This window comes from Clarias gariepinus, chromosome 6, assembly GCF_024256425.1.
Source record: "Clarias gariepinus isolate MV-2021 ecotype Netherlands chromosome 6, CGAR_prim_01v2, whole genome shotgun sequence".
Classification (NCBI taxonomy): domain Eukaryota; kingdom Metazoa; phylum Chordata; class Actinopteri; order Siluriformes; family Clariidae; genus Clarias; species Clarias gariepinus.
The window spans coordinates 37,436,129-37,446,460 of record NC_071105.1 but is presented as its reverse complement, the minus strand read 5'-3'; the positions used below and the strand labels follow the sequence as shown (position 1 = coordinate 37,446,460).

The 10,332-nt window shown below is 41.0% G+C and overlaps 1 protein-coding gene across 2 annotated transcripts in view; it reads left to right on the top strand.

Moving 5' to 3' along the window:
- The first annotated feature begins 2,619 nt into the window (after positions 1-2,619).
- Positions 2,620-10,332, top strand: part of pkp4 (plakophilin 4) — a 31,548-nt gene continuing 23,835 nt past the window's right edge. Inside the window, exon 1 of one of the 2 annotated variants that reach the window (XM_053499375.1) lies at positions 2,620-2,796. The gene's annotated coding sequence lies outside the window, so the exon portion shown is untranslated. The remainder of the gene's footprint in view (positions 2,797-10,332) is intronic. The other variant, XM_053499374.1, reaches the window with a different exon arrangement.

Genomic DNA, 10,332 nt, shown 5'->3' with positions numbered 1-10,332 from the left:
TCAAGTGGATTGGCATGCTTTACATTATAGATCGTGTCAAAGGCGTACAGTATAAGACTCAATTTGAATAAGACTTAAGAACAAATCCGACTTACGAACGTGCTCACAGAACAGAACTTGTTTGTAAGTCGGGGACAACCTGTATTAAGTAAGCATGCTTCAAGTTACCAGATTCTGTGCACTGCTACTTCTGGTGCTTCCACCTAGTGTGTAGGAAGAAATAAACATTAACGAAGTGAAATTCATCTTTCAGCGTTTTCTTATGTTATAAAATATCTTATACAGAGTCACGGGAAGCCTGGAGCCTATCCCAGGGCCTTTACAGGTACACCCTGGACAGGACGACAATCCATTGCAGGACACACGTACACACACTACGGGTGATTTGGGGACGCCAAATAGCCTAATCTACATGTCTTTGGCCTGTGGGAGGAAATACGAAGTATCCAGAAGAAACCCATCAAGCAAAGTCCATGGACCCTGGAGGTACAAGAACACAGTGCTAACCACTACCACTACACCACAATATAATCTTGTCTAATGCCCACTGTTTACCCATAATCCTCTTCATGATCTCTATTAACTTAGAAGCTTAGGGAAAAAATGTTGCCTAAATAAACTGCTTATTGAGAGAAAGCACTCTCAGCACAGTACATGTTATTGTGTTGTTGAGTTTTATTCTTCTCTTCTATGCAAAAGCAACTCGCTGCCCATGGTGACAGGTTTTAAATTTGAATCACAAAGTAATAGTCTTGTTATCTTCTTAATAAAAACACAAGCAGGCACAAATTTATGAAAAGAAGGTTTTATTGAAGCCTCACTCACACTGAGATGTCATTTTTTAAGCATTTTTTTTCTCTCGAAACCTCCTCCTCCTCCTAGGCTGGTGATTCAAGGCTGTACACAAGATTAGACCATCTGTGCCTGTTCCAAACATTTCTTTCTCATTCTGTCATTTCTGAAGAGCACACAAATCATGGAGAAAATACTTACTATAACAGAAAATCTAAAGAGACGTGCACATGGAATCATACTTACAGCGGTACCTCGGCATACGAAGGCACCATCTCCTTAATTTTCGCCTTAAGAACTAAAATTTTGCAAGAAATTACCCCTCTCCATATAAAACATTTTCAGCATACGATCGAACAAACTGAACCAAAAGTTGCGCGTAGGTCTGGGAGCCGTTCAAAACTTGTTTGTTTCATTGGAGAGCCAAGCAAACCAAGTTTACATATGTTTTTTTTTTCTTTTTTGCATTTTAGTGAAGATATTGCACCATGGGACCTAAGAATGTTATCAAGGACGATAGCAAGAAGAAAATGGAGCCGCTTTTAGTTTGTTTTTTAAAGCAGCCGATTAATAAATTAGTGATGTTTAATGTCTATTTATTCAATATTTTACATTGGATTTACAATTTTTTTTCTGAATATTTGATTGTTTTTTTATATACAAACATATATTTACAGTGGTACCTCAGCATACGATTTTAATCTGTGCTTGGGGCGTAATTCTGTATTGTGAAACGCATTGTCCCATAGGAAATAATGTAAATGCAGATAATCCGTTCCAGCCACCCAAAAATATTACCAATATTACCAATTTCCAACACTTTAATCATATTTTTGCATATAAAAACAATCAAAACATTCAGAAAAGTAATAACATATGAAATAATTATACATTAAACCTCACTTAAGCTTAATTTATGATTCCTTTCAGCACCGACTGCTTTAAAAACTAAATTGAAAGCGGCTCCCTTTTCTTCTTGCTATCGTCCTCGATAACATTCTCGGGACCCGAAGTGCTACGTCATGTTCACTAAATCTTACACAAAATGTAAAAACCCATTCATGCGGCAGTGTGATCGTGTGGCGATGGATTATCTGCCTTTACGTTATTTCCTCTGGGGAAATATTGCATTTCTCAATAAGAACCAATTCATATGCAGAGGTACCGCAGCGCTTACCTTTCTCCTGTTTACGCCGCCCCCTGGTGGCGGGCTGATATGCACAGGCCACCAGCCTCACGCGCAGTTTATGTTTGAGACAGATCCTCTGTGATCCACGTAAACCCAGAAACACGAATCCGCTCATCAGCGCCCTGACTTGATCAGTAGTGACGGATCATTCATGAACGAATCGTTCTTTCTGAACGAATCTTTAACGTGACTCAGATGAACAGAAATGAGCGATTCTTTCTCAATGACACTTGTCGTTTGCCTTTTGTCACGTGACTCCCATAGACGGTATGCGGTGCAGTAGATTCAAAAGAACGAACGACTCAGACTAGAAGATACGAGAGGTGAGCTACTCATTCTGTTTATTATAACATGTCCTTAGCTGCGTTGTAATATATTCATTACTGGAACTATAGACAAAATGTGTGTGTGTAGACGTATTGGTGGTCTGTTTAATGAAAATGCAACGTTTTATTTTATTTCTGATCAAAAGAACGAAATTAACTCAATGACTCAAAAAAATTGTTGATTTTGATGAACGAGATTCAAAGAACCGAGTCACTTCCGGCTTCCAAAACGTTTTCGCGCCTCCCTGAGCAGCTTCCGACCCCGATGGCCTTCCACAACGAGCATCTTCTCTGCGCGCCTACGTCACGCGGCGGAGCGGCTCCTACCGGCGGAGAGCGCGCAGGACGGAGCGCGTGAAGCGCCGCGAGCTCGGCCTCCATCATCGCTCAGGATTCCGGATCCGCGTTTAATCCCGAGCGGCGGCGGGAAAATGGAGAGGGTCAGCGCATCGCGGAGCGGACGTGTCGCGTGCAGTGCGCACTGAGGAGGTGAGGGGCAGGAGGTGTGTGTGTGTGTGTGTGTGTGTGTCAGCCAACACTCACTGGCATGTCAATGCGGCTGGATGGAAAATCCTGCAAAAAAAAAAAAAAGGAAAAAGACGAGAATTGCTGCACCGATGCGCTTTTCCTCCTTTTGCGCCGTCACTCGTTTCATTTCAATCACGACGCGCATCCTCCGTGTGTGTGTGTGTGTGTGTGTGTGCATGGACGTGCGTGCCTGAACCATTTTGTTCCACAAAGATGCTCCACACATGACACCAAGCTCAGGTCCACATCTCCATTCTGCTCCATCATCCTCAACCTTCCATTCCTTCCTCTTCTGATGATGATGATGATGGTGAGAATTCTGTTGATGATGATGATGATGATGAAGAACATGGTCTTGCTCTTGCTCTTACTAATCGCTCACCAAACACACACACACACACACACGTGTGTGTGGATCGAGACCAGAGAGAGAACAGGGAACACCTGATCCTTATTAGGATCGATCCCGAGTCGGATGCGAGGATGATTGGCATCGACCCGCATCCTGCAGCTCAGCATCCTGCAGCTCGCCGGTCCCATCCATCGCCGCCGCCGCTCCTCCTGCAGGCAGCCCGGCGCTTTTCACCTGGACGAGGATGGGTCCGGGAGATTAGGTTGACCTTCATGCAAAAACATTAATAAATAAATAAATAAAATCCTGTTTATACACTTAAAACCCAAGTGGCACTGATCAGGCCAGCAACGCAGCACAGGGCAATGGGGAATAAAAAATAAATAATAACAATAATAATAATTATATATATATGGAGTGTGTTAACAGGAAGGCTTCAGACTTCAAACCTGAGTACAGCGTAACCTCGGCGTACAGATTTAATCTGCTCCTGAGGCGAGTACTTCAGGTGAAAATTCGTATTGTGAAACACATTTTCCCATCGGAAGTAATGTAATTGCAGATGATCCGTCCCAGCCGCCCAAAAATATTACCAATATTACCAATTTCCAACACTATAATCATATTTCTGCATATAAAACAATCAAAACATTTAAAAAAAACATGAAAAATGAAGTAAACTATGAAATAAATAGACATTAAACCTCACTTAAACCTTCATTTATGATTCCTCTCGGCATTGACTGCTAAACTGAAAGCGGCTCCCTTGTCTTTTTGCTAACATGCTTGGGATCCATGGTGCTATGTCTTCACTTAATCTTGCACAAAATGCAAAAAAACAAAATATGTAAACTTCCATCGCTTGGTTTTCCACTGACGCAAACAAGTTTGGAATGACTCCCGGACGTACATGACTTAGCCGGCGTTAGGCTAATGCTATCGGAATAATTAGAATAAAAGAATTACGTCGCAAAAATGTAGAAGTCTCAAAATGAAAATTTTATTATTAATATTATTCAATTAATTGCAAACGAAAACAACCATAAAAACATGTGATCGTGTGTATCTGTGCTAATTATTTGCCTATGTGACATATTTATCATTTTTTTCTCAGTCATGTTTGTATAGTCGGGTAAAATGAACTAAAATTCTGTTTATCATATTGCTTATATTTTGTGCGGACAATAGGGATACGTCACGCTGTACTGCACAGTCCTGAGCCCTACTGTATATGTGATTATTAAAAAAAAAAAAAAAATAGCAAAACAAATAATGACCTAAATGCTCTAAGCTTTGAATATTAACCAGATTCTGTGTGGGTAACAAGACGCGTCTCGGATTATGATGTGAAGACTTTACCTGTAACAAAGGGAGATTACCCCGTCATGTTTCCATTAGTGCGTTTTGTGAACATTTCTCCGTTTCTCATAAAGATGTGAGGCAGAGATGTAAATAAATAAATAAATTGAAGCAGAAAATAAAACACTTCATAACAGAAGCGTATCTCTCGATGCGCTGCGATCCACCACCTCCATACCGCGAGCTATTTATTCCCGTGTTGGAAAGCATTATGTAAAATGTCACGCGTGTACCGTGCTAAAATTAGCGCTCCCTTAATTTTGGATTTTTCAGCTCAGCCTGAGCATTTCTGCTCCTCTAAAGTTCACCAGGAATCAAGTTAAGCACGTGTAACGTCTTCACCTCGGACACCCGCTTCCAATCCCGTCAGAATTTAGCCAGGAAGTTCAAAATAGCTGAAGAATTTTATTTTATTTTATTTTATTTTATTTTTAAGTACATTATCCGCACGTTAAGGGCACCAGAGTTCGTCTGTCCTCCGTCTGCTCGGCGGCCATCTTGAAAATGATGTTTTTCGTTCCTGCGTGAGTGTAAGAATTCCGAGTCTAGTTGAATTGGTTCGGATCTTTACATGAATCAGAAATGGATCAGTAGGAACATACGATACTGTGCAATTGACTATTTTTATCATAATGTGCCTCGAAAAGAACCAGACTTTTTAAAGTAGTCTTAAGTAAAAGTTTTCCTGGAGGTTAATTTGTTTGTTAAGCCACACGGTGACCTATTAACCACTCAATCATCCCCAAAAAAACCAAACACCTAATTTAAGGCATGAACCAGTGAGAAACAGGTGCAGATGATGAGAGATGATCAGGCCTGTGATTAGTTTACTGCTGATGCTGAATGCTGATTGGTTGGAACAGACGGGAGGGGAAATGAGGTCGCTGCGACGGTTGTTGCGTACTGTAAACAACCGAATGTTTAGATTTTATCTTTAGGCACACTTCAAACATTTGCCTTGTTTCGTTCATTTAATCTACTTTGCATCAAATCATTAAATAAATTTTTATATAAAAAAAACACACATGTGCAGGCCGTTTGCGTGTGTGTGTGTGAGTGCTCAGTGCTCGCTGAGCTGGAGTGCTCTGGTTCAGGAGCGTTACTCTACACGCTTAGTGCGTTCCTATGACATCGTTAGTATGAAGCTTGATATCAGTGCGACGTGATGACGGCGTGTGACTGTATGCCTTGTTCACAAGCTCTGTATTCACTCAGGAACAGTCAGATTAAATGAACTGACATTAATAAAATTCTGCATAGGGATGTTAGTATTATGCAAAGCGTGCAGAGAGGAATGAAAAAAAGAAAAGAAAAAAAAAACCCTGACCTTCTTTACGGAACTGACTCCTTCCTGCTGCTGCATGACAACACCAACGCCACCGTCTGCCAAGGCTAATGCAAACATCACACACCAAACACACACACACACACACACCTCTGTGCAGATGGGGCTTTGCTATGGTGACTTTACACACACACACACACATGCAGAGAGAGAGAGAGAGAAAGTTTACTAGACGGCAGATTGAAGCTCTCGGGCCGCAGCAGAAGGAACGCTTGCGTCTGTCGTTCTCTCCGTCCAATTAAAACATATCCACTTCCATCCTTGGCGAGTTCGGGAAGTAGACAGCAGATGGCACAGCTGGGGATCAGAACCGGATCTGAGTGCGAGGGGGTTTATTTCTGCACCCAAATGCTTTAACTGCACTTTTTGGGATTTGGATTGACTATATGTTCTCTACAAATGTATTCCTGGATAATAAACATGCATCTGTGTTCACTGTTTTCTTTCTTTCCTCGATCAAATATCCATAAAAGACTATAACGCCTGTGTCACGCTTTCCGAGAAGATTCATCAAGCGCAGCGTGGAGAGACTCTGCCACCACTACACCATGATTATTTTCCCAAAACTGCATGTCCCTGAAGTGTTTTATTCTTTTTACACCCCAGCAGTTTTCCAACATTAACTATTTGTGTTCGGTTATTTATTTATTTATTAGTGAACGATTGATCAGACTTTATTTGTTTATGTTTACGTCTGATCTCGTATCTGTCGCTCCCTCGCCAGCGTCTCTCCTTTCATCTCTCACGTCTTTCTCTTTATAGTTTAAGTTAAAACCACAGTAATCTGTCATTCCTCTCATCCCTCTCCTTTCCTATTCTCACTGTTTTTTTTCTTCTTTTCTTTTCTCACTATATTTTCTCTTCTTCTCTTCTCTTCTTACCTTTTCTAAAGTTTCCTTTTCCTATCTCTTCTGTCCTTTTCTGTCATCTTTCATCTCTCCCTATTTCATTCATCCTCATTTTTTTTTCCATCATCTTGCGATTTTTTCCTCACTCTAATTCTCTTTTCTTTTATTCTTCATTTTTTCTTTTCCTTCTCTTCTCCTCTTCCCTTTTTTCTCCTCCTTGTCACGTTACTGTGAAAGCTGCGAAGTGTAAATTCATCCATGTTGATGAGGATTAACGTTACAGCTTTACCTCTGACACTGGAGACTCCTTCCAGAACATTCTTTAATCATCGCCTGCAACTTCTAGCTGTTACTATAGAAACGGTAACAAAGAGGTGATAAGACCAGACCACAGCAAGTCCTAAACATGTGTCATGATGTAAATATACTGCAGGATTCATCTCACCTGGTCCTAATCTGGACACTGTCCTGAAGACAGATGGACTGTTCTGTGCAGAAGGACAAACTACGTCCTGTAAGATACACACTTACTGTATAGGATGTAGAGAGCTGCATTGAGCTGCTGAACACTGAACCACTTAACGATCGTCTGGAATCGGATACTTTTCCTGTTGCAGCTGCTGCACACACACACACACACACACACACATTCACACACACTTCACCCTTCAGTCTCGTGTCCTTCTCCATGGCAGCTTAATCTGGTTTCCCACCACACAGGTGCGGAATGCAGTGTGTGTAGCCCTGATTCCCTGATTTATACAGGATTCGTTTATTCATGCTGACATTTGTAATTTAATATTTGTGTTTTCTTGGTGAGAAACTGTCTCCTGTGAGCAGTAAGACAGACCAAGGGAGGGGTGTGTAAACCTTTGCACAGAGCTGTGTGAGTGTGTGAGCAGTGAAACAGAGTGATGGAGGGGTGTGTAAACTTTTGCACAGAGCTGCATGAGTGGTGATACTAAGCGAGACGGGGTGTATAAACTTTTGCACAAAACTGTATGGGTGTGTGGGCAATGAGATACAGTAAGGGAGGGGTATGTAAACTTTTGCACAGAGGTGTGTGAGCAGTGAGACAGAGCGAGAGGGGGTGTGTAAACTTTTGCACAGAGCCATGTGAGTGTGTGAGAAATGAGATAGTTTGAGAAAGGGATATGTAAACTTTTGCACAGAGCTGTGTGAGTGTGTGAGCAGTAACAAGGCATGAGGGAGGGGGGTGTAAACTTTTGCACAGAGCTGTGTGAGTGTGTGAGCAGTAACAAGGCATGAGGGAGGGGGGTGTAAACCTTTGCACAGAGGTGTGTGAGCAGTGAGACAGAGTGACAGGGGGTGTGTAAACTTTTGCACAGAGCTGTGTGAGTGTGTGAGCAGTAACAAGGCATGAGGGAGGGGGTGTAAACTTTTGCACAGAGTTGTGTGAGCAGTGAGACAGAGTGAGAGGGGGTGTGTAAACTTTTGCACAGAGCCATGTGAGTGTGTGAGCAATGAGATAGTTTGAGGAAGGGGTGTGTAAACTTTTGCACAGAGCTGTGTGAGTGTGTGAGCCGTAACAAGGCATGAGGGAGGGGGTGTAAACTTTTGCACAGAGGTGTGTGAGCAGTGAGACAGAGTGAGGGGGGGTGTAAACTTTTGCACAGTGCCATTCTCTTCTTTTATTCTCATCTTATATTTGCTCATTTCTTCTCCTCTTCTCTCTTTCCTTCTCTTTTATTCTCTTCTCGTCTCCTCTCACCTTCTCTTCTCATGTCTCATTTGTTCTCCTCCTCTGCTCTCCTCTTCTCTTCTTAGCTCTTTTAATCTTTTTCCCCCTTTTATTCTTTTCTTTTAGTTTATTCTTTCCTCTTCTCCTCTTCTATCTTTTCTTCTCTTTTTCTTTTGACCTCTCATCTTACCTCCTTTGTCTTTTCTTATCCACTCCCTTCTTTCTTTTCCTTTTATCTTCAGCCCCTTCTCTTCTCCTTTCTTCTCTTTTCTTCTAATCACTATTAATCTTTTCTTTTTCTCTTATTTATACCTTTTCTCTCTCTCTTTCCCTTCTCTTTTTATGTCTTTCTTCTCCGCTCATTTTCAGCCTCCTTGTCGTCCCTTCTCTTCTCATTTGACCTCCCTCTCTGTCTCCTTTCTTTCTCTCCTCCCCTAATCCTCTATTCACCCATTTCCTTCCCTCTCTTTTTCTTCTCTTCTCTTCTCTTTTATACTTTTTCTCTTTTTCTTCATTCTTTCCTCTTCTCTCCCTGTCTCTTCTTCTCCTCTTCTCTATTTTGTCTCTTTCTTTTTCTTTTCTTCTCTCATTTCATCTCATTTGTCCTCCTTCTCTTATCTGTCTCACTCTCTTCTTTCTTCTCCTCTCATTATTTCTTCTCTTTTCTTCTCTTCTCTCCCCTGTTTTCCTCACTTCTCCGTTGTCCTCCTCTCCCTCTCCTTTCTTCCTCTCTCCCCCTCTCCTCTGCAGTTTCTCAGTGAACCCGGGGCTGTAGGTTATAAAGGATGTAATGCCTTCAGGACAGATTTTTGTTGTGTTAACACTCACACTGCGGGTGCCAGGTTCAGAGGAGGCGTGTGTGTGTGTGTGTGTGTGTGTGTGTGTGTGTGTGAGACAGACTGATATTGTCAGGCTGTGGGTTTATTACAGCCTTTAGCACACACACTCGTATAGGAGAGAGACAGAGAGAGAGAGACAGACGGAGAAAGAGAGAGAGAGAGAGAGAGAGACGTCCCTGCGTTCCTGGAAAACTAATTCTTATAGAGAGAGACAGAGCGATCTTCAGACTGCACGGGGAGTCTTACAGAACAGGAGGAAATTTCATTCAGATTTGAGATTATTCAGTGTGTGTGTGTGTGTGTGTGTGTGTGTGTGTGTCTTTTCAGGAATTCACCAGCCAAAGGTGTGTGTTTAACGACTTATTAACCGGCTTCTGTCAGATTCGACTGGGTTTCTACTGATGCTTTATTAAAAGCAGGTGCGCGGGAGAAAATAAACGCTTCATGGTCTCTTTGTTTAATGTTTCATAATTAGATTCATTTCCACCGCAATAAAGAATACAGCCTGCTGGGCAAGGATAGATACGCTGCCTGGCCACAGTGTGTGTGTGTGTGTGTGTGTGTGTACAATATGTACTATATATATATATATATACTGTGAGTGTCTGTGTGTGTGTGTGTGTGTGTGTGTGTGTGTTTGCAGTTGGGGAATGAAAAGATACCTAATGCTGTATTTAAATCAAAATCAAAATATAAAAATATAAATAATAAATGAAAGGGGAGGAGCTTAAGGCAAATAACAGACAGAGCTTAATTCTTTTTAAATCATAAATTCATAATATTGAAAATAATAATTGTAGATGTTAAAATTAATTCAACATTTTGCAGTTGATAAAAACAATATTTATGAAATGAATGTTGGAACAGTCAGTGTTGATTCTTATTATTTTTAATACAAAATAAACAGACTCTTTTAAACGAAATAATAGCTTTAAAAATAATAATTATTATTATCATTATTATTATCATTATTATTATTATTATTATTATTATTATTACAACTCTGATTAAGCTTAATACTATTTTTAGCTGTCTATGTATTTTACTGTCTT